Source organism: Pseudophryne corroboree, chromosome 8, assembly GCF_028390025.1.
Source record: "Pseudophryne corroboree isolate aPseCor3 chromosome 8, aPseCor3.hap2, whole genome shotgun sequence".
Lineage (NCBI taxonomy): Eukaryota > Metazoa > Chordata > Amphibia > Anura > Myobatrachidae > Pseudophryne > Pseudophryne corroboree.
Window position 1 is genome coordinate 380,237,154 of NC_086451.1, and position 20,894 is coordinate 380,258,047.

The following is a 20,894-nucleotide window of genomic DNA, read 5'->3' on the forward strand; positions in this document are numbered from 1 at the left end:
TCTGCATGCAGGTGAGTTCGCTTCTTCTCCCCTTAGTCCCACGATGCAGTGAGCCTGTTGCCAGCAGGTCTCACTGAAAATAAAAAACCTATTTAAACTTTTACTCTAAGCAGCTCAGGAGAGCTACCTAGCATGCACCCTTCTCGGCCGGGCACAAAAATCTAACTGAGGCTTGGAGGAGGGTCATAGGGGGAGGAGCCAGTGCACACCAGCTAGTCATAAAGCTTTTACTTTTGTGCCCAGTCTCCTGCGGAGCCGCTATTCCCCATGGTCCTTACGGAGTTCCCAGCATCCACTAGGACGTCAGAGAAATGAGAATTCTTCCCTACACTGCAATAACGTACACATAAGTGATCCTACTATCATTCTGTATAAGGTCTGTCTTGTTGTTAATGATATTGCTTCAACATAAAAATAGGTCAGTAAAAATTATACTGTCGGTAATCAAATATTTTCAGGGGGTTAGCAATACGGTATCCGGACTCTAGGTCGACACCAGTTAGGTTGACACCACTTAGGTCAAAACCCATTGGTCGACAGTGGATAGGTCGACACTAGACGTAGGTCGACACGGCCTTTAGGTCTACATGAACAAGGTCGACATGCAAAAAGGTCGACATCGGTTTATCACTTTCTTTTGGGGGGGGGGGGGACTTTTTCATACCTTACGATCCACGTGGACTACGATTGGGAATGGTAACCTGTACCGAGCACAGCGGTAGCAGAGCGAGGCACCTTGCCCGCAGCATGGCGAGCCATGCAAGGGGACGCGGTGCTCTAATTGGGGTTCCCAGTCACTTGACGGAGAAAAGGACAACAAAAAAACATAAAAAACTCATGTTGACTTTTTTCATGTCCACCTTGTTCATGTCGACCTAATGCCCGTGTCGGCATATTTCAATTGTCGACCTACCCACTGTTGACCAATGGGTGTCGACCTAATTGGTGTCGACCTTGAGTCCCATACCCAGTAATACAGATAGAATGCCTTATAGTACTGTACCAAGAGTAATACGCTTTAAAATTACACCAATGGGGTGAAGAACGCATTCTATACAATGGGGTGAGAGGCTGAAGAATGGATTCTTTACTATGGAATGAGTGGATGAAGGACTCATTTTATACTATGGGGTGAGGGAATGAAGAACGGATCCATACTATGGGGTGAGTGGATAAAGAACATATTCTATACTATGGGGCGAAGAATAGATTCTATACTATGGGGCAAGGGGGTGAAGAACAGATCCTATACTATGGGGTGAAGAATGGATTCTGTACTATGGAGTGAGTGGATGAAGGACTCATTTTATACTATGGGGTGAGGGGATGAAGAACGGATCCATACTATGGGGTGAGTGGATGAAGAACATGTTCTATACTACGGAGTGAGAGGGTAAAGAACGCATTCTATGCTATGGGGTGAGAGGGTGAAGAATGGATTCTTTACTATGGAGTGAGTGGATAAAGGACTAATTTTATACTACGGGGTGAGGGGATGAAGAACATATTCTATGCTATGGGGTGAAGAATAGATTCTATACTATGGGGCAAGGGGGTGAAGAACAGATCCTATACTATGGGGTGAGGAGGTGAATAATGGATTCTGTACTATGAAGTGAAGGAGTGAAAACCTGATCCTATACTATAGGGTGAAGAATGAATTCTGTACTATGGGGAGAAGAAGAGGTTCTATACTAAAGGATGAAGCAGAGAAGAATGAATTCTATACTAGGGGTTGAAGGGAGTAAAGACTGGACTCTATACTATGCATCAAAAGGGTGAAGAATGGATTCTATATTATGCGGTGAGAGGGTGAAGGACGGATTCTATATTATGCGGTGAGAGGGTGAAGAATGGAATCTATACTATGAGGTGAGGGGGGTGAAAAATGAATTCTATACTAAGAGGCAAGAGGGTGAAGAATGGATTCTATAATGCGGGGCAAGGGGATGAAGAACCGATTCTATACTATGGTGTAAGGGGGAGAAAAACAGATCATATGCTATGCCTATTATCATTATACCATTTTTACCTATTGGCTTAAATCATTCACATTTCACACTTTTTACCTCCTTTCCTGGTATTAGAAAATGTAATACCTATCCTGTTTCACGCATAGTAAATGGACAACGTCTCCAAAAGGTATGACAAGTAATCCTATCTTGAGGACACAGGGGAAGTGTGGACTGTACACACCAGCACATCATCTCCTCTTACACATTCAAATAAACACAATAAAAAATAAAACACAAAATATAACCTTGTTACATAATCCCAACATCTTTTGAGATCATTCTTGATCCTTTAGCTCCAAGACATTTTAAACTAGTTGGAGACAACTACAGCCACTTTAGACAGTGCCGAAGACATGTCAGGACTTTCTAGCCAGGACACACTGATCCAGTGTAAATTGGAACCATTAGTAAGATGCAGGTTAGTTCCTAATATCCATTTTACTTGAGTACATCTATTAGAGCCGCATTGCAGTGAGGAGATCATTTGGTCTACTACTGGCGGAACAGTTTAACTAAAAGGGAAGTAATCCATTTACAGACAAATAGACCATTTCATTCAAGGCATCGCAATAGCTACAATATTAAGTGCTAGAAGATGAAGATGAAATACATATTAAATCACACACATAAAACAAGAGTTTGCAGTCTGCTAAAATCAGCAGTTAACTTAAGCAGCTATTCATATCACTTCAGAAATCGAACATTAAAAATGTTTTATTAATTAAATTTGTCAGATTTCAGAGCAGCTATCTTTCTGATAACCGAGGACTATAAATCTTGATAAAATACCTGTAACAACTGTGGGACAAACAAAGCGAAAATTCTGTTTATTTTATCTTTTTTTTTTTTGTACACTGGGGGTCATTCCGAGTTGTTCGCTCGCAAGCCGTTTTTAGCAGCTTTGCACACGCTAAGCCGCCGCCTACTGGGAGTGAATCTTAGCATAGTAAAATTGCGAACGAAAGATTCGCAATATTGCAAAAAGACATCTCTGTGCAGTTTCTGAGTAGCTCCAGACTTACTCGGCATCTGCGATCAGTTCAGTGCTTGTCGTTCCTGGTTTGACGTCACAAACACACCCAGCGTTCGCCCAGCCACTCCTCCGTTTCTCCAGCCACTCCTGCGTTTTTCCCAGAAACGGTAGCGTTTTTTCACACACGCCCATAAAACGGCCTGTTTCCGCCCAGAAACACCCACTTCCTGTCAATCACATTACGATCGCCTGACCGAAGAAAAAGCCGTGAGTAAAAATAAGAATTTACTTACCGATAATTCTATTTCTCATAGTCCGTAGTGGATGCTGGGAACTCCGAAAGGACCATGGGGAATAGCGGCTCCGCAGGAGACTGGGCACAAAAGTAAAAGCTTTAGGACTACCTGGTGTGCACTGGCTCCTCCCCCTATGACCCTCCTCCAAGCCTCAGTTAGGATACTGTGCCCGGACGAGCGTACACAATAAGGAAGGATTTTGAATCCCGGGTAAGACTCATACCAGCCACACCAATCACCCCGTACAACTTGTGATCTGAACCCAGTTAACAGCATGATAACAGAGGAGCCTCTGAAAAGATGGCTCACAACAATAATAACCCGATTTTTGTAACAATAACTATGTACAAGTATTGCAGACAATCCGCACTTGGGCGCCCAGCATCCACTACGGACTATGAGAAATAGAATTATCGGTAAGTAAATTCTTATTTTCTCTGACGTCCTAGTGGATGCTGGGAACTCCGAAAGGACCATGGGGATTATACCAAAGCTCCCAAACGGGCGGGAGAGTGCGGATGACTCTGCAGCACCGAATGAGAGAACTCCAGGTCCTCCTCAGCCAGGGTATCAAATTTGTAGAATTTAGCAAACGTGTTTGCCCCTGACCAAGTAGCTGCTCGGCAAAGTTGTAAAGCCGAGACCCCTCGGGCAGCCGCCCAAGATGAGCCCACTTTCCGTGTGGAATGGGCTTTTACAGATTTTGGCTGTGGCAGGCCTGCCACAGAATGTGCAAGCTGAATTGTACTACAAATCCAACGAGCAATAGTCTGCTTAGAAGCAGGAGCACCCAGCTTGTTGGGTGCATACAGGATAAACAGCGAGTCAGATTTTCTGACTCCAGCCGTCCTGGAAACATATTTTCAGGGCCCTGACTACGTCCAGCAACTTGGAATCCTCCAAGTCCCTAGTAGCCGCAGGCACCACAATAGGCTGGTTTAAATGAAACGCTGAAACCACCTTAGGGAGAAATTGAGGACGAGTCCTCAATTCTGCCCTGTCCGTATGAAAAATTAGGTAAGGGCTTTTATAGGATAAAGCCGCCAATTCTGAGACACGCCTGGCTGAAGCCAGGGCTAACAGCATTACCACTTTCCATGTGAGATATTTTAAGTCCACAGTGGTGAGTGGTTCAAACCAATGTGATTTTAGGAACCCCAAAACTACATTGAGATCCCAAGGTGCCACTGGAGGCACAAAAGGAGGCTGTACATGCAGTACCCCCTTGACAAACGTCTGAACTTCAGGAACTGAAGCTAGTTCTTTCTGGAAGAATATCGACAGGGCCGAAATTTGAACCTTAATGGACCCTAATTTTAGGCCCATAGACAGTCCTGTTTGCAGGAAATGCAGGAAACGACCCAGTTGAAATTCCTCTGTAGGGGCCTTCCTGGCCTCACACCACGCAACATATTTACGCCAAATACGGTGATAATGTTGCACAGTTACATCCTTCCTGGCTTTGATCAGGGTAGGGATGACTTCATCCGGAATGCCTTTTTCCTTCAGGATCCGGCGTTCAACCGCCATGCCGTCAAACGCAGCCGCGGTAAGTCTTGGAACAGACAGGGTCCCTGCTGGAGCAGGTCCTTTCTTAGAGGTAGAGGCCACGGGTCTTCCGTGAGCATCTCTTGAAGTTCCGGGTACCAAGTCCTTCTTGGCCAATCCGGAGCCACGAGTATAGTCCTTACTCCTCTCCTTCTTATGATTCTCAGTACCTTGGGTATGAGAGGCAGAGGAGGGAAAACATACACTGACTGGTACACCCACGGTGTTACCAGAGCGTCCACAGCTATTGCCTGAGGGTCCCTTGACCTGGCGCAATATCTGTCCAATTTTTTGTTGAGGCGGGACGCCATCATGTCCACCTTTGGTTTTTCCCAACGGTTCACAATCATGTGGAAGACTTCTGGGTGAAGTCCCCACTCCCCCGGGTGGAGATCGTGTCTGCTGAGGAAGTCTGCTTCCCAGTTGTCCACTCCCGGAATGAACACTGCTGACAGTGCTATCACATGATTTTCCGCCCAGCGAAGAATCCTTGCAACTTCCGTCATTGCCCTCCTGCTTCTTGTGCCGCCCTGTCTGTTTACGTGGGCGACTGCCGTGATGTTGTCCGACTGGATCAGCACCGGCTGACCCTGAAGCAGAGGCCTTGCCTGACTTAGGGCATTGTAAATGGCCCTTAGTTCCAGGATATTTATGTGAAGTGACGTTTCCATGCTTGACCACAAGCCCTGGAAATTTTTTCCCTGTGTGACTGCTCCCCAGCCTCTCAGGCTGGCATCCGTGGTCACCAGGACCCAGTCCTGAATGCCGAATCTGCGGCCCTCTAGAAGATGAGCACTCTGCAACCACCACAGGAGAGACACCCTTGTCCTTGGAGACAGGGTTATCCGCTGATGCATTTGAAGATGCGATCCGGACCATTTGTCCAGCAGATCCCACTGAAAAGTTCTTGCGTGGAATCTGCCGAATGGAATCGCTTCGTAAGAAGCCACCATTTTTCCCAGGACCCTTGTGCATTGATGCACTGACACTTGGCCTGGTTTTAGGAGGTTCCTGACTAGGTCGGATAACTCCCTGGCTTTCTTCTCCGGGAGAAACACCTTTTTCTGTACTGTGTCCAGAATCATCCCTAGGAACAGCAGACGTGTCGTCGGAATCAGCTGCGATTTTGGAATATTTAGAATCCATCCGTGCTGTCGTAGTACTACTTGAGATAGTGCTACTCCGACCTCTAACTGTTCTCTGGACCTTGCCCTTATCAGGAGATCGTCCAAGTAAGGGATAATTAAGACGCCTTTTCTTCGAAGAAGAATCATCATTTCGGCCATTACCTTGGTAAAGACCCGGGGTGCCGTGGACAATCCAAACGGCAGCGTCTGAAACTGATAGTGACAGTTCTGTACCACAAACCTGAGGTACCCTTGGTGAGAAGGGCAAATTGGGACATGGAGATAAGCATCCTTGATGTCCAGAGACACCATATAGTCCCCTTCTTCCAGGTTCGCTATCACTGCTCTGAGTGATTCCATCTTGAATTTGAACCTTTGTATGTAAGTGTTCAAGGATTTCCGATTTAAAATAGGTCTCACCGAGCCGTCCGGCTTCGGTACCACAAACACCGTGGAATAATACCCCTTTCCCTGTTGTAGGAGGGGTAACTTGATTATCACCTGCTGGGAATACAGCTTGTGAATGGCTTCCAATACCGCCTCCCTGTCGGGGGGAGACGTTGGTAAAGCAGACTTCAGGAACCGGTGAGGGGGAGACGTCTCGAATTCCAATTTGTACCCCTGTGATACTACCTGCAGGATCCAGGGGTCCACTTGCGAGTGAGCCCACTGCGCGCTGAAATTCTTGAGACGGGCCCCCACCGTGCCTGAGTCCGCTTGTAAGGCCCCAGCGTCATGCTGAGGACTTGGCAGAAGCGGGGGAGGGCTTCTGTTCCTGGGAAGAGGCTGTCTGCTGCAGTCTTTTTCCCCTTCCTCTGCCCCGGGGCAGATACGAGTGGCCTTTTGCCCGCTTGCCCTTATGGGGACGAAAGGACTGAGCCTGAAAAGACGGTGTCTTTTTCTGCTGAGAGGTGACCTGGGGTAAAAAGGTGGATTTCCCAGCCGTTGCCGTGGCCACCAGGTCCGATAGACCGACCCCAAATAACTCCTCCCCTTTATACGGCAATACTTCCATATGCCGTTTGGAATCCGCATCACCTGACCACTGTCGCGTCCATAACCCTCTTCTGGCAGAAATGGACAGCGCACTTACTCTTGATGCCAGAGTGCAAATATCCCTCTGTGCATCTCTCATATATAGAAATGCATCCTTTAAATGCTCTATAGTCAATAATATATTGTCCCTGTCCAGGGTATCAATATTTTCAGTCAGGGAATCCGACCAAGCCACCCCAGCACTGCACATCCAGGCTGAGGCGATTGCTGGTCGCAGTATAATACCAATATGTGTGTATATACTTTTTAGGATATTTTCCAGCTTCCTATCAGCTGGTTCCTTGAGGGCGGCCGTATCAGGAGACGGTAACGCCACTTGTTTTGATAAGCGTGTGAGCGCCTTATCCACCCTAGGGGGTGTTTCCCAACGCGCCCTAACCTCTGGCGGGAAAGGGTATAATGCCAATAATTTTTTTAGAAATTAGCAGTTTTTTATTTTTTATCGGGGGAAACCCACGCTTCATCACACACCTCATTTAATTCATCTGATTCAGGAAAAACTACGGGTAGTTTTTTCACACCCCACATAATACCCTTTTTTGTGGTACTTGTAGTATCAGAAATGTTCAAAACCTCCTTCATTGCCGTGATCATGTAACGTGTGGCCCTACTGGAAAATACGTTTGTTTCCTCACCGTCGACACTGGAGTCAGTGTCCGTGTCTGGGTCTGTGTCGACCACCTGAGGTAACGGGCGCTTTAGAGCCCCTGACGGTGTTTGAGACGCCTGTACAGGTATTAACTGATTTGCCGGCTGTCTCATGTCGTCAACAGTCTTTTGTAAAGTGCTGACACTATCACGTAATTCCTTCCATAAGACCATCCAGTCAGGTGTCGACTCCCTAGGGGGTGACATCACTAATACAGGCAATTGCTCCGCCTCCATACCATTTTCCTCCTCATACATGTCGACACAACGTACCGACACACAGCACACACACAGGGAATGCTCTGATAGAGGACAGGACCCCACTAGCCCTTTGGGGAGACAGAGGGAGAGTTTGCCAGCACACACCAGAGCGCTATATATATACAGGGATAACCTTATATAAGTGTTTTTCCCTTATATAGCTGCTGTATAGATTTATCTGCCAATTTAGTGCCCCCCCTCTCTTGTTTTACCCTGTTTCTGTAGTGCAGGACTGCAGGGTAGAGTCAGGGAGCTTCCCTCCAACGGAGCTGTGAGGAAAAATGGCGCCAGTGTGCTGAGGAGATAGGCTCCGCCCCCTTCTCGGCGGCCGTTCTCCCGCTTTTTTATGGAAAAACAGGCATGAGTTAAATGCATCCATATAGCCCAGGAGCTATATGTGATGCATTTTTTGCCCCCTAAGGTGTTTATATTGCGTCTCAGGGCGCCCCCACCCAGCGCCCTGCACCCTCAGTGACCGGAGTGTGAAGTGTGCTGAGAGCAATGGCGCACAGCTGCGGTGCTGTGCGCTACCTTATTGAAGACAGGACGTCTTCTGCCGCCGATTTTTCCGGACCTCTTCTGCTCTTCTGGCTCTGTAAGGGGGACGGCGGCGCGGCTCTGGGACCCATCCATGGCTGGGCCTGTGATCGTCCCTCTGGAGCTAATGTCCAGTAGCCTAAGAAGCCCAATCCACTCTGCACGCAGGTGAGTTCGCTTCTTCTCCCCTTAGTCCCTCGATGCAGTGAGCCTGTTGCCAGCAGGTCTCACTGAAAATAAAAAACCTAAAACTAAACTTTTTTCTAAGCAGCTCAGGAGAGCCACCTAGACTGCACCCTTCTCGTTCGGGCACAAAAATCTAACTGAGGCTTGGAGGAGGGTCATAGGGGGAGGAGCCAGTGCACACCAGGTAGTCCTAAAGCTTTTACTTTTGTGCCCAGTCTCCTGCGGAGCCGCTATTCCCCATGGTCCTTTCGGAGTTCCCAGCATCCACTAGGACGTCAGAGAAATACCTAACTTCATAGCAAATTTACTTGGCGCAGTCGCAGTGCGAACATTGCGCATGCGCACTAAGCGGAAAATCGCTGCGATGCGATGAAATTTACCGAGCGAACAACTCGGAATGACCCCCACTGTGTAGTTTTTCGCATCACAACCCTGTTCCCTGCTGAAACGATCTAGAAATGATTGCAATTTATTTATTCACAATCATTTAAATAGAGCACACACTTTCTGCAGTGCTTTCTAGAGAATATTTCACATGAGTCCCCAGGGCCGGTGCAAGGTTTCCCGGGACCCTAGGCAAAACTTCTGCTACTGCCCCTTACCCCTACCCGCCCTTCAGGTGAAAGACATGCTGCTGCTCTCCCCCACCCCCAGTCTGTTGCATGGCTGCTCTCTTTTCCCCATCTCCCCAGTCTGTGTGGGTGCCTGCTGCTCTCACCAGCCCCCTCCCCCCACTCTGTTAAATGTCTGCTATTCTATTCCCCCCACCATCTGTGTGCATGCTGGTGCTCATCCCCCCAGACTGTGTGCATGCCTGCTGCTCATCTCTGCCCCCCCTACCCCTTCCTGACTGCTGCTCTCCCCCTCTTTCCTTATCAAATGCAGAGAGTGCACTGTGCAGCCACCTTACCTGCAGGCTGCGATGCAGAGTTGGGACTGAGTAGACTGTGAAAGAACCTGGAATGAAGAGCAGCGCCGCATGTCACCCCCAGCCAAGACTCCAGGAGCTGTCAAAGTTACTGCCTGTGGCTGGAGGCTGCAATACGCGAGCTTGGCAGTCGCCGCTACTGTAAGATATGAGTGCCGGGGGTATTGCAGCACCTGTGGGAGGTAGGACCATGCTACATTTTCCAGGCATCTGCAGCAGGCCGACCCCTCAGGTTCCGGCGCCCCTAGGCAGCTGCCTAAAGCTGCCTAGTGGAAGCTCCGGCCCTGTGAGTCCCTGTACCAGTGGAGCTTACAATCTGTATTCTCTACCATGTGTACTGTACACACACACACACACACACACACACACACACACACACACACACACACACACACACACACACACACACACACACACACACACACACACTAAGGTTATTGTTTTTGTTAAGAGTCCAATTAATCAGAGGTGGTAATGGCTAAGACACATTGGCGTTTCTATAAGCGGTGCACATGGGCCCCTGGGTCCAGGGGGGAAGCCACACCGCACACACTGCACCCATTTTAATACTTACCTTTCCGGAGTCCAGTGTCGGGCTCTGCATTCACGGTGGAAATCACCACAAAAATGGTATGCGCAGTAGGCAAACTGGTCTCCGGATCATAGCGAGCGCCATGTTTCCATAGTCTACAGCGCCGTACAGAGGAGAGGGACCACCCGAAGGTGCACACAGGCCCCCTCCGCTGTTGAAACACCCCTGCTAAGACAGTAGAGCAATTTAAACATGCAAGGTACAGACATAAGGATATACTTAAAAAGAAATGAGGATCAAACAGGGTTTGCAGTAATAATATAGGCTAATATTCCTCGCTAGGCGTTCATCGTCTACAGACCCACTATGTCAGTCACTCCATTGGCTACCTGTATTCTACAGTATTCAATATAAAATACTGTTACTTACACACAAGGCTATTAACCAAACTACACCAACATACATCTCTTTGCTTATCTCAAAATATCTCCCAACCCAGCCCCTTCGCTCTTCACAAGATCTACGTTTCTCATCCACACTCATTGCTTGCTCCCATGCACGATTACAGGACTTTCTTCGGGCTGCACCCACTCTGTGGAATGCCCTACCACAGAGCTGGCCAAACCAGTCCTCGAGATCTGCCAACAGTTCACATTTTCCAGACCACCTAGCTGGTGCACAGGTGTAGTCATTACTAATTAAGATGTGCAGCATTCCTTCCTAACTGACAATTCTACAGATCTCTAGAAGAAGAAAACTGTTGGTAGATCTCGAGGACCGGTTTGGCCAGCCCTGCCCTACCACGTACATTAAGACTCTCCTCTAGTCTTCAAACCTTCAAGCGTTCCCTGAAAACTCACCTATTCAGACAAGCTTATCAAATTCCAGAACCGCTCACATTACCTTCATAGCTTTCCTATCCAATTATATCCCCACAGTACAGTCCACACATATCCCCCACATATTTAATTCTTCACTCTCCCTTCCTCCTCACTGCGGTGATGTGATATCATACAGCCCACCAAGAACCTTTGCAATCTGGTGGACAACTATGCAATAGATAGCACCTATCCTTATGTATCAATGCCTATTTCCCCATAGATTGTAAGCTTGCGAGCAGGGCCTTCTAATTGTGTACAGTTGCTGTGCTATATAAGAAACTGCTAATAAATAATAATAATATGGTTACAAAAAGGGGCAGCCTTCATGGGCAAAGTGGTTCTTTTATGCTGTCAAATTATATGCTTCTGTGTTTAAAGGGGGCACATACAAACTTCACCAAGTTTTGGATTCAAACTCAATATATATGTGCTGTGATAGAGTTGTGCTAACCACATTGCTGCCCATCATAGTTAGGGGATATGGTCATTAGGTCGACCACAATTAGGTCGACAGTCATTAGGCCGACATGGTCATTAGGTCAACATGAACAAGGTCGACATGGAAAAAGGTTGATATGATTTTTTCACATTTTTTTCCTCCATTTTTTGAACTTTGTCATACTTTCCAATTGTAGTCCACGTGAATCATAACCTGTGCCGAGCACCTTGCCCGAAGCATGGCGAGCGAAGCAAGCCATACGAGGGAACACAGTAGACTAACTTGGGGTTCCCCGCCACTTTCCGAAGAAAACGACACCAAAAGAAGTAAAAAAACTAATGTCGACATTTTTCCATGTCGACCTTATTCATGTCGACCTAATGACCATGTCGACCTAATGCATGTCAACCAATAGTGGTCGACCTAATGACTGTCGACCTAATGACCCATATCCATAGTAAAGGGCCCTACACAGTGGTCGATACCAGTGAAAGATATGAACGATCTCGTTTATTAAAGAACGAGATACCGTTCATATCTTTCAGTGTGTAGGCACCAACGATGAATGATGCGCGGCCTACGTTTGTTCATCCGCTGGTGCCGGCTTGTTTAAACATGCAGGCCAATATGGACAATCTCGTCCATATTACCATGCAGTGCTATGGAGCCGGGTGACGGGGGAAGTGAAGAAACTTCACTCTCCCCGTCACCTCCCCCCCGCCGCTGGGTCGCCCGTCTGCAGTATCGGCCGTCGGGCAGCTCGGCGGCGGGTCGCTATGTGTGTAGGGCCCATTAGTATCACAAATGAAATTGGATGTGTGAACTTCAGTTTACTTAGAAGGCAGGTCTCACACTATCTCTTAGACTGTGGCTTTCTGCTGCCTCTATTCCTCTTCTTACATCACTACACTGTCACATGCAGACCCATCTTTACTGGCAATTACATGGCCCTAAGTGGGCACTATCATCATGTAGTATAGGAAGAAGCCGTGAAGGGGCCCTATTTGTATTTGCAACTATATTTAACAAACATCTCTGAAATTGTAATACCATACAGTATACTTTAGTTTTCAAATATTGTTACAAGTATTGGTGTGGATATCACCGTGAAAGGTGGTGGTGGTGGGGGGGGGATGCCCCCCCTTTTCCGTTTGTTGTTTGCTGTGACTCCTCCCCTTTCATGCTCCTGAAAAGTATTGCCAGAGTGATAGAGCAGCTACCAGGGTGTTTGTTTCCATCTTTACTGACATAATGACAGCATGGGTCTCCTACAAGAGAAAAACATTCATCTCTTGTAGCACAATGCTATGGCAGGACAGTTATTATACGAGTACAAAGAATAGGGGTAGACCTTGCATCACAGAGGCTGGGCCACCTATGTTTGTTTTGTTTTGGTTGTTTGGGCAAACTAAGGGTGGAGTTTTGGCATACTTGCCTACTCTCCCGGAATGTCCGGGAGGCTCCCGAAAGTCGGGTGGCGCTCCCGGCCATCCGGAAAAGTTTGCAAGTCTCCTGGCTGGCAGCCAAGTCACCACACCCCCAGGAGAAACACTCATAGACCCCTCGCAACGGGGGTGCTGATTCATGTTATTGTGACCCCGCCCCCTGCTCCACTATGTCGGTAATCTTGGCATAGTACAGTGGTGCGCTACTCCCTCGGAGGAGGCAGCTAGAATGTCGGCAACTATGAGTTTAGGCATATAAGGAGGTAGAGCTTAATTTGTCCCAACCTTGCTTTTATTAATGTTGGGGGGTATGATGTAATATTCTGTGCTTCAGTGATTATTTTGATAATCTGATGTGTAGACTGCTATTTATATGTATACATATTATCGTCTATATACAGTCTTCAGGCACCTCAGAACTAGGTAAACATAAAAACAAGAAAAGAATGACAACAATATGAATACACCTTACAAAAAGAGAACATAAAGGCATCACAGAAAGTATGTACAGTAGGTACCAGTGGTAGGCGCTAATATAGAAATGCTGGCGTCACTTTATATAGAAAATTGCATCCAGTTCTGGAGGCCACTGGCTTGATGCACAGTAAGACCTACAGAAATTGATCTGCTCCCTTCCAAAAATCTGGGCACCCTCGTATGCCCCTATGCAGGCACAGTCAACAGCATGTGCCTAGAAACAAGGCAGGAGTAACATAGGCCAAGTACTGTCAACATGTATTCACACAATTACGTACGCACGCACATAGGTACACAGACGCATATAATGTGAGAGGATGAGGAGGACAGTTGCCAGCACTAGGAAACCTGTTGCGATTGGCTATTAGCATTAGGAACTGTAACTAGTCTTTCTTCTATTACTCCTGAATCTCGTGTGACTCTTCAGAGGCCCGTAAAAGTAGGCAAGTCTCCCAGAGGCTACCTGGCGCTGCCGCCCAACTCAAGTGAAGTGGGTGGTCCCAGATGGCTTAATGAGGAGATTTACGCTAAATCGCAGGGGGCGGGACCACTATGACATGATCGTGGCACCAAACCCCCACACACCGCCCACCTGGCTGGCCCCTCCTGGAGAGGACAGCCAGGATATTGGCATCTATGAATTGCCGGCAGATCTTCATTAGATTATATATATATATATATATATATATATATATATACACACACACACATATATACATATACAAACACACACACACACACACACACACACACACACACACACAGGTGGACAAAATACATTAGTGATTGTACAAAGAAGAGCAGCTAATATTGTACATGATGTAGAATCTAGATCATAACACTCTGAAGGGATGAGCTAAGAGCCTATTTATTATTTATCAAGCTTAACAATCCATTTTCCACTGCTTATCTCCAATGTACCAAAACTTTATAGCAATATTTACTTGCTGGGATAGAGTCTGCAAACAGTGGTTGAAAAAGCGCAATAATAACATAATGAGTTAAAAATGTTATAAAAGATAATATAAAACAAAATAATAATAATAATAATAATAATATAAACATTAAAAAAAAATTTTTTTTAAAGAAAGTATGTTTTTGTGTGAGTGTTTCCTGCTATCTCCTTTCTGATATGGCATTAGTGAAAGGAGAGCCACGTGACAACAAGCATGAAGTAACACCATAAACAAACATGACTTGATGGGAAACCATTATAAATGGATCCTTGTATGGCATAACAGATACAGGAACCACAAACAAAGCACTACTAATCCAATATCCATTCCTGGGTCTCGCGTACCAAACAAAAATGAGCCACTGGAAATATACCATTCCTATTGTTCAATACCCCTCGGTATAATTTATCTTATTTTTAAAACAAGATGCAGTTGTGATTGCAGACATGTTATTATTTTGGCAATTCCTATTTACTGAAGAGGAGTAAAATTATAATCATGCCAGGATAGGCTTAGCCTAGATAGAATGGTGTGTCAATTGTTTAAATTAACCTGCGCTATTGCACATCATTACTGCAAGTTCCACTGTACTCATTGCAGCTGTGTGACATCATATGGAGTTCCATTTTAAAGGGACTACATGCCATCACAGGAAGTTACATCAGAGCTTCATATGGCACAAATAAGGGCAACATAAACAGGAAAACTAGAATCCAGTAGTAGTTTAACAACATTTACACAACATGGGAAATAATAAGAATTTACTTACCGATAATTCTATTTCTCGTAGTCCGTAGTGGATGCTGGGGACTCCGTCAGGACCATGGGGAATAGCGGCTCCGCAGGAGACAGGGCACAAAAATAAAGCTTTAGGATTAGGTGGTGTGTACTGGCTCCTCCCCCTATGACCCTCCTCCAAGCCTCAGTTAGGATACTGTGCCCGGACGAGCGTACACAATAAGGAAGGATATTGAATCCCGGGTAAGACTCATACCAGCCACACCAATCACACCGTATAACTTGTGATCTGAACCCAGTTAACAGTATGACAAACGTAGGAGCCTCTGAACAGACGGCTTACAACAATAACAACCCGAATTTGTTTGTAACAATAACTATGTACAAGTATTGCAGACAATCCGCACTTGGGATGGGCGCCCAGCATCCACTACGGACTACGAGAAATAGAATTATCGGTAAGTAAATTCTTATTTTCTCTAACGTCCTAAGTGGATGCTGGGGACTCCGTCAGGACCATGGGGATTATACCAAAGCTCCCAAACGGGCGGGAGAGTGCGGATGACTCTGCAGCACCGAATGAGAGAACTCAAGGTCCTCCTCAGCCAGGGTATCAAATTTGTAGAATTTTGCAAACGTGTTTGCCCCTGACCAAGTAGCAGCTCGGCAGAGTTGTAATGCCGAGACCCCCCGGGCAGCCGCCCAGGATGAGCCCACTTTCCTTGTGGAATGGGCCTTGACAGATTTAGGTTGTGGCAAGCCTGCCACAGAATGTGCAAGTTGAATTGTGCTACAAATCCAACGAGCAATCGTCTGCTTAGAAGCAGGAGCACCCATCTTGTTGGGTGCATACAATATAAACAGTGAGTCAGACTTTCTGACTCCCGCCGTTCTTGAAATATATATTTTCAATGCCCGGACCACGTCCAACAACTTGGAATCCTCCAAATCGTTAGTAGCCGCAGGCACCACAATAGGCTGGTTCAGGTGAAACGCTGACACCACCTTAGGCAGAAAATGAGGACGCATCCGCAGTTCTGCCCTGTCCGTATGGAAAATCAGATATGGGCTCTTATATGATAAAGCCGCCAATTCTGATACTCTCCTGGCTGAAGCCCGGGCCAGTAGCATGGTTACTTTCCATGTAAGATACTTCAACTCCACCGATTTGAGCGGCTCAAACCAATGGGATTTGAGAAAATCCAAGTCTACATTAAGATCCCACGGTGCCACTGGGGGCACAACCGGGGGCTGTATATGTAGTACTCCTTTTACAAAAGTCTGGACTTCAGGAACTGAAGCCAATTCTTTCTGGAAGAAAATCGACAGGGCCGAAATTTGAACCTTAATGGACCCCAATTTGAGGCCCATAGACAATCCTGTTTGCAGGAAATGTAGGAATCGACCCAGTTGAAATTCCTCCGTGGGGGCCTTCCTGGCCTCACACCACGCAACATATTTTCTCCAAATGCGGTGATAATGTTGTGCAGTCACCTCCTTCCTGGCTTTTACCAGTGTAGGAATGACCTCTTCCGGAATGCCTTTTTCCCTTAGAATTCGGCGTTCAACCGCCATGCCGTCAAACGCAGCCGCGGTAAGTCTTGGAATAGACACGGTCCCTGCTGAAGCAGGTCCCGTCTTAGAGGTAGAGGCCACGGATCCTCCGTGAGCATCTCTTGAAGTTCCGGGTACCAAGTTCTTCTTGGCCAATCCGGAGCCACTAGTATCGTTCTTACTCCCTTTTGCCGTATAATTCTCAGTACTTTTGGTATGAGAGGCAGAGGAGGGAACACATACACTGACTGGAACACCCACGGTGTTACCAGAGCGTCCACAGCTATTGCCTGAGGGTCTCTTGACCTGGCGCAATACCTGTCCAGTCTTTTGTTGAGGCGGGACGCCATCATATCCACCATTGGTTTTTCCCAACGGTTCACAATCATGTGGAAGACTTCTGGATGAAGTCCCCACTCTCCCGGGTGTAGATCGTGTCTGCTGAGGAAGTCTGCTTCCCAGTTGTCCACTCCCGGAATGAATACTGCTGACAGTGCTATCACATGATCTTCCGCCCAGCGAAGAATCCTTGCAGCTTCTGCCATTGCTGTCCTGCTTCTTGTGCCGCCCTGTCTGTTTACGTGGGCGACTGCCGTGATGTTGTCCGACTGGATCAACACCGGCTGACCCTGAAGCAGGGGTTTTGCCCGACTTAGAGCATTGTAAATCGCTCTTAGCTCCAGTATATTTATGTGAAGAGACATCTCCAGGCTTGACCATACTCCCTGGAAGTTTCTTCCCTGTGTGACCGCTCCCCAGCCTCTCAGACTGGCATCCGTGGTCACCAGGACCCAGTCCTGTATGCCGAATCTGCGGCCCTCTAACAGATGAGCACTCTGCAACCACCACAGAAGAGACACCCTTGTCTGTGGCGATAAGGTTATCCGCTGATGCATCTGCAGATGTGATCCGGACCATTTGTCCAGCAGATCCCACTGAAAAGTTCGTGCGTGGAATCTGCCGAATGGAATCGCTTCGTAAGAAGCCACCATCTTTCCCAGGACTCTTGTGCATTGATGCACAGACACTTTCCCTGGTTTTAGAAGGTTCCTGACAAGTTCGGATAACTCCCTGGCTTTCTCCTCCGGAAGAAACACCTTTTTCTGAACCGTGTCCAGAATCATTCCCAGGAACAGCAGACGTGTCGTCAGGGTCAACTGAGATTTTGGAAAATTCAGAATCCACCCGTGTTGTTGCAGCACTAGTCTGGTTAGTGCTACTCCGTCCTCCAGCTGTTCTCTGGACCTTGCCCTTATCAGGAGATCGTCCAAGTAAGGGATAATTAATACGCCTCTTCTTCGCAGAAGAATCATCATTTCGGCCATTACCTTGGTAAAGACCCGAGGTGCCGTGGACAATCCAAACGGCAGCGTCTGAAACTGATAATGACAGTTTTGCACCACGAACCTGAGGTACCCTTGATGTGAAGGGCAAATTGGGACATGCAGGTAAGCATCCTTTATGTCCAGGGACACCATAAAGTCCCCTTCTTCCAGATTCGCTATCACTGTTCTGAGTGACTCCATCTTGAACTTGAATTTTTGTATGTACAGGTTCAAAGATTTCAGATTTAGAATAGGTCTTACCGAGCCGTCCGGCTTCGGTACCACAAATAGCGTGGAGTAATACCCCTTTCCCTGTTGTAGGAGGGGTACCTTGACTATCACCTGCTGAGAAAACAGCTTGTGAATGGCTTCCAATACCGTCGCCCTGTCTGAGGGAGACGTTGGCAAAGCAGACTTTAGGAACCTGCGAGGGGGAGACTTCTCGAATTCCAACCTGTAACCCTGAGATACTACCTGCAGGATCCAGGGGTCCACCTGTGAGCAAGCCCACTGTGCGCTGAAATTCTTGAGTCGACCCCCCACCGCTCCTGAGTCCGCTTGTAAGGCCCCAGCGTCATGCTGAGGGCTTTGCAGAACCCTGAGAGGGCTTCTGTTCCTGGGCAGGGGCTGCTTGCTGCCCTCTCTTACCCCTTCCTCTGCCCCGAGGCAGATATGACTGTCCTTTTGTCCGCTTGTTCTTATAGGACCGAAAGGACTGCGGCTGAAAAGACGGTGTCTTTTTCTGTTGGGAGGGGGTCTGAGGTAAAAAGGTGGATTTTCCGGCAGTTGCCGTGGCCACCAGATCCGATAGACCGACGCCAAATAATTCCTCCCCTTTATACGGCAATACTTCCATATGTCGTTTGGAATCCGCATCACCTGACCACTGTCGCGTCCATAAACTCCTTCTGGCAGATATGGACATCGCATTTACTCTCGATGCCAGAGTGCAAATATCTCTCTGAGCATCTCGCATATAAAGGAAAGCATCCTTTAATTGCTCTATAGTCAATAAAATACTGTCCCTATCCAGGGTATCAATATTTTCAGTCAGGGAATCCAACCAGACGACCCCAGCACTGCACATCCAGGCTGAGGCGATGGCTGGTCGCAGTATAACACCAGTATGTGTGTATATACTTTTTAGGGTAGTTTCCAGTCTCCTATCAGCTGGATCCCTGAGGGCAGCCGTATCAGGAGACGGTAACGCCACTTGTTTTGATAAGCGTGTGAGCGCCTTATCCACCCTAGGGGGTGTTTCCCAGCGCGCCCTAACCTCTGGCGGGAAAGGGTATAATGCTAATAACTTTTTTGAAATTAGCACTTTTCTATCTGGGTTAACCCACGCTTCATCACATACATCATTTAATTCCTCTGATTCAGGAAAAACTACAGGTAGTTTTTTCACCCCCCACATAATACCCCTTTTTGTGGTACTTGCAGTATCAGAGATATGCAAAGCCTCCTTCATTGCCGTGATCATATAACGTGTGGCCCTACTTGAAAATACGTTTGTTTCATCACCGTCGACAGTAGATTCAGTGTCTGTGTCTGGGTCTGTGTCGACCGACTGAGGTAAAGGGCGCTTTACAGCCCCTGACGGTGTCTGAGACGCCTGGGCAGGTACTAACTGGTTTGCCGGCCGTCTCATGTCGTCAACTGATTTTTGTAATGTGCTGACATTATCACGTATTAAACATCTTAGTGATATTTGGTGGACCCCTTTCTTTGAAAGTAAAGCATTCATAACCATAACCAGAAATAACGACACTGAGACTTGAATTTGGCAGAAAATTGCTAGCTATTTATTTGTCCCTAACCATTAGGAAACCTGTAATAAAGAGATTAATTTAATATGCCGCTCCAGCTGGCATATGGTGGCGGCCCAAAAGAACGGCTCACTTAATCTAAATTAAACTTAAATAACTCAACCCTATAAATTTACTAAAAGCTTACCATAAACCGGTAATAGGTGACAACTCAACCCCCAACAGTGACTACCCACCGCTCCTGGGTGCCCTGCCGCTGCCTTCCCGGACGGGTGGTCAAGCGGCCATAAGTCGATGGAGGTGAGTGCACCTAAACCACAACCAACTGTAAAACACTACAGTTTTCTCTACCATACGAAACTGCCGTTCTTTTCCGCCAATAAATAGCCAACGAAAACAGCCAACAACTTAGAGCCAAAGCACCACGTGCCACAATTTCCAACTACCAGGGCGGGAGGGTGGGAAACCAAATCACCAAGAGGCTTAAAATGGCTTCGCCTTCCCTATATATATCAAGCCCTCCCCTTAAAGAAGGCTGTACTTTCCTTACAGCTAGGTCCACCCCTCCCCAGATGTTTAACTCTTTTCTCTCCTATGCAGTCAATACTCTCTTCTTCCATAAACAAAGCCATCCATTCCGGTGTCGACTCCCTGGGGGGTGACATCACCATTATCGGCAATTGCTCTGCCTCCACACCAACATCGTCCTCATACATGTCGACACACACGTACCGACACACAGCAGACACACAGGGAATGCTCTTATCGAAGACAGGACCCCACTAGCCCTTTGGGGAGACAGAGGGAGAGTTTGCCAGCACACACCCAAGCGCTATAATATATATGGGAACAACCTTATATAAGTGTTGTTCCTTATAGCAGCTTAAATATATCAAAATATCGCCAAAAAATGCCCCCCCTCTCTGTTTTACCCTGTTTCTGTAGTGCAGTGCAGGGGAGAGTCCTGGGAGCCTTCCTCACAGCGGAGCTGAGCAGGAAAATGGCGCTGTGTGCTGAGGAGAATAAGCCCCGCCCCCTATTTCGGCGGGCTTTTCTCCCGGAGTTTTAGATATCTGGCATGGGTTAAATACATACATATAGCCTCAATGGCTATATGTGATGTATTCTTTTGCCATAAAGGTATTAAATATTGCTGCCCAGGGCGCCCCCAGCAGCGCCCTGCACCCTCCGTGACCGCTTGGT

General features: G+C 47.2%; 1 protein-coding gene across 5 annotated transcripts in view; it reads right to left on the reverse strand.

Moving 5' to 3' along the window:
* Positions 1-20,894, reverse strand: part of LOC134949185 (leucine-rich repeat and fibronectin type III domain-containing protein 1-like protein) — a 934,368-nt gene that overhangs the window by 759,364 nt on the left and 154,110 nt on the right. The window contains exon 2 of one of the 5 annotated variants that reach the window (XM_063937626.1): positions 12,533-12,695. The exons of the other annotated variants lie outside the window; for them this stretch is intronic. The gene's annotated coding sequence lies outside the window, so the exon portion shown is untranslated. The remainder of the gene's footprint in view (positions 1-12,532; positions 12,696-20,894) is intronic. 5 annotated transcript variants of the gene reach the window in all.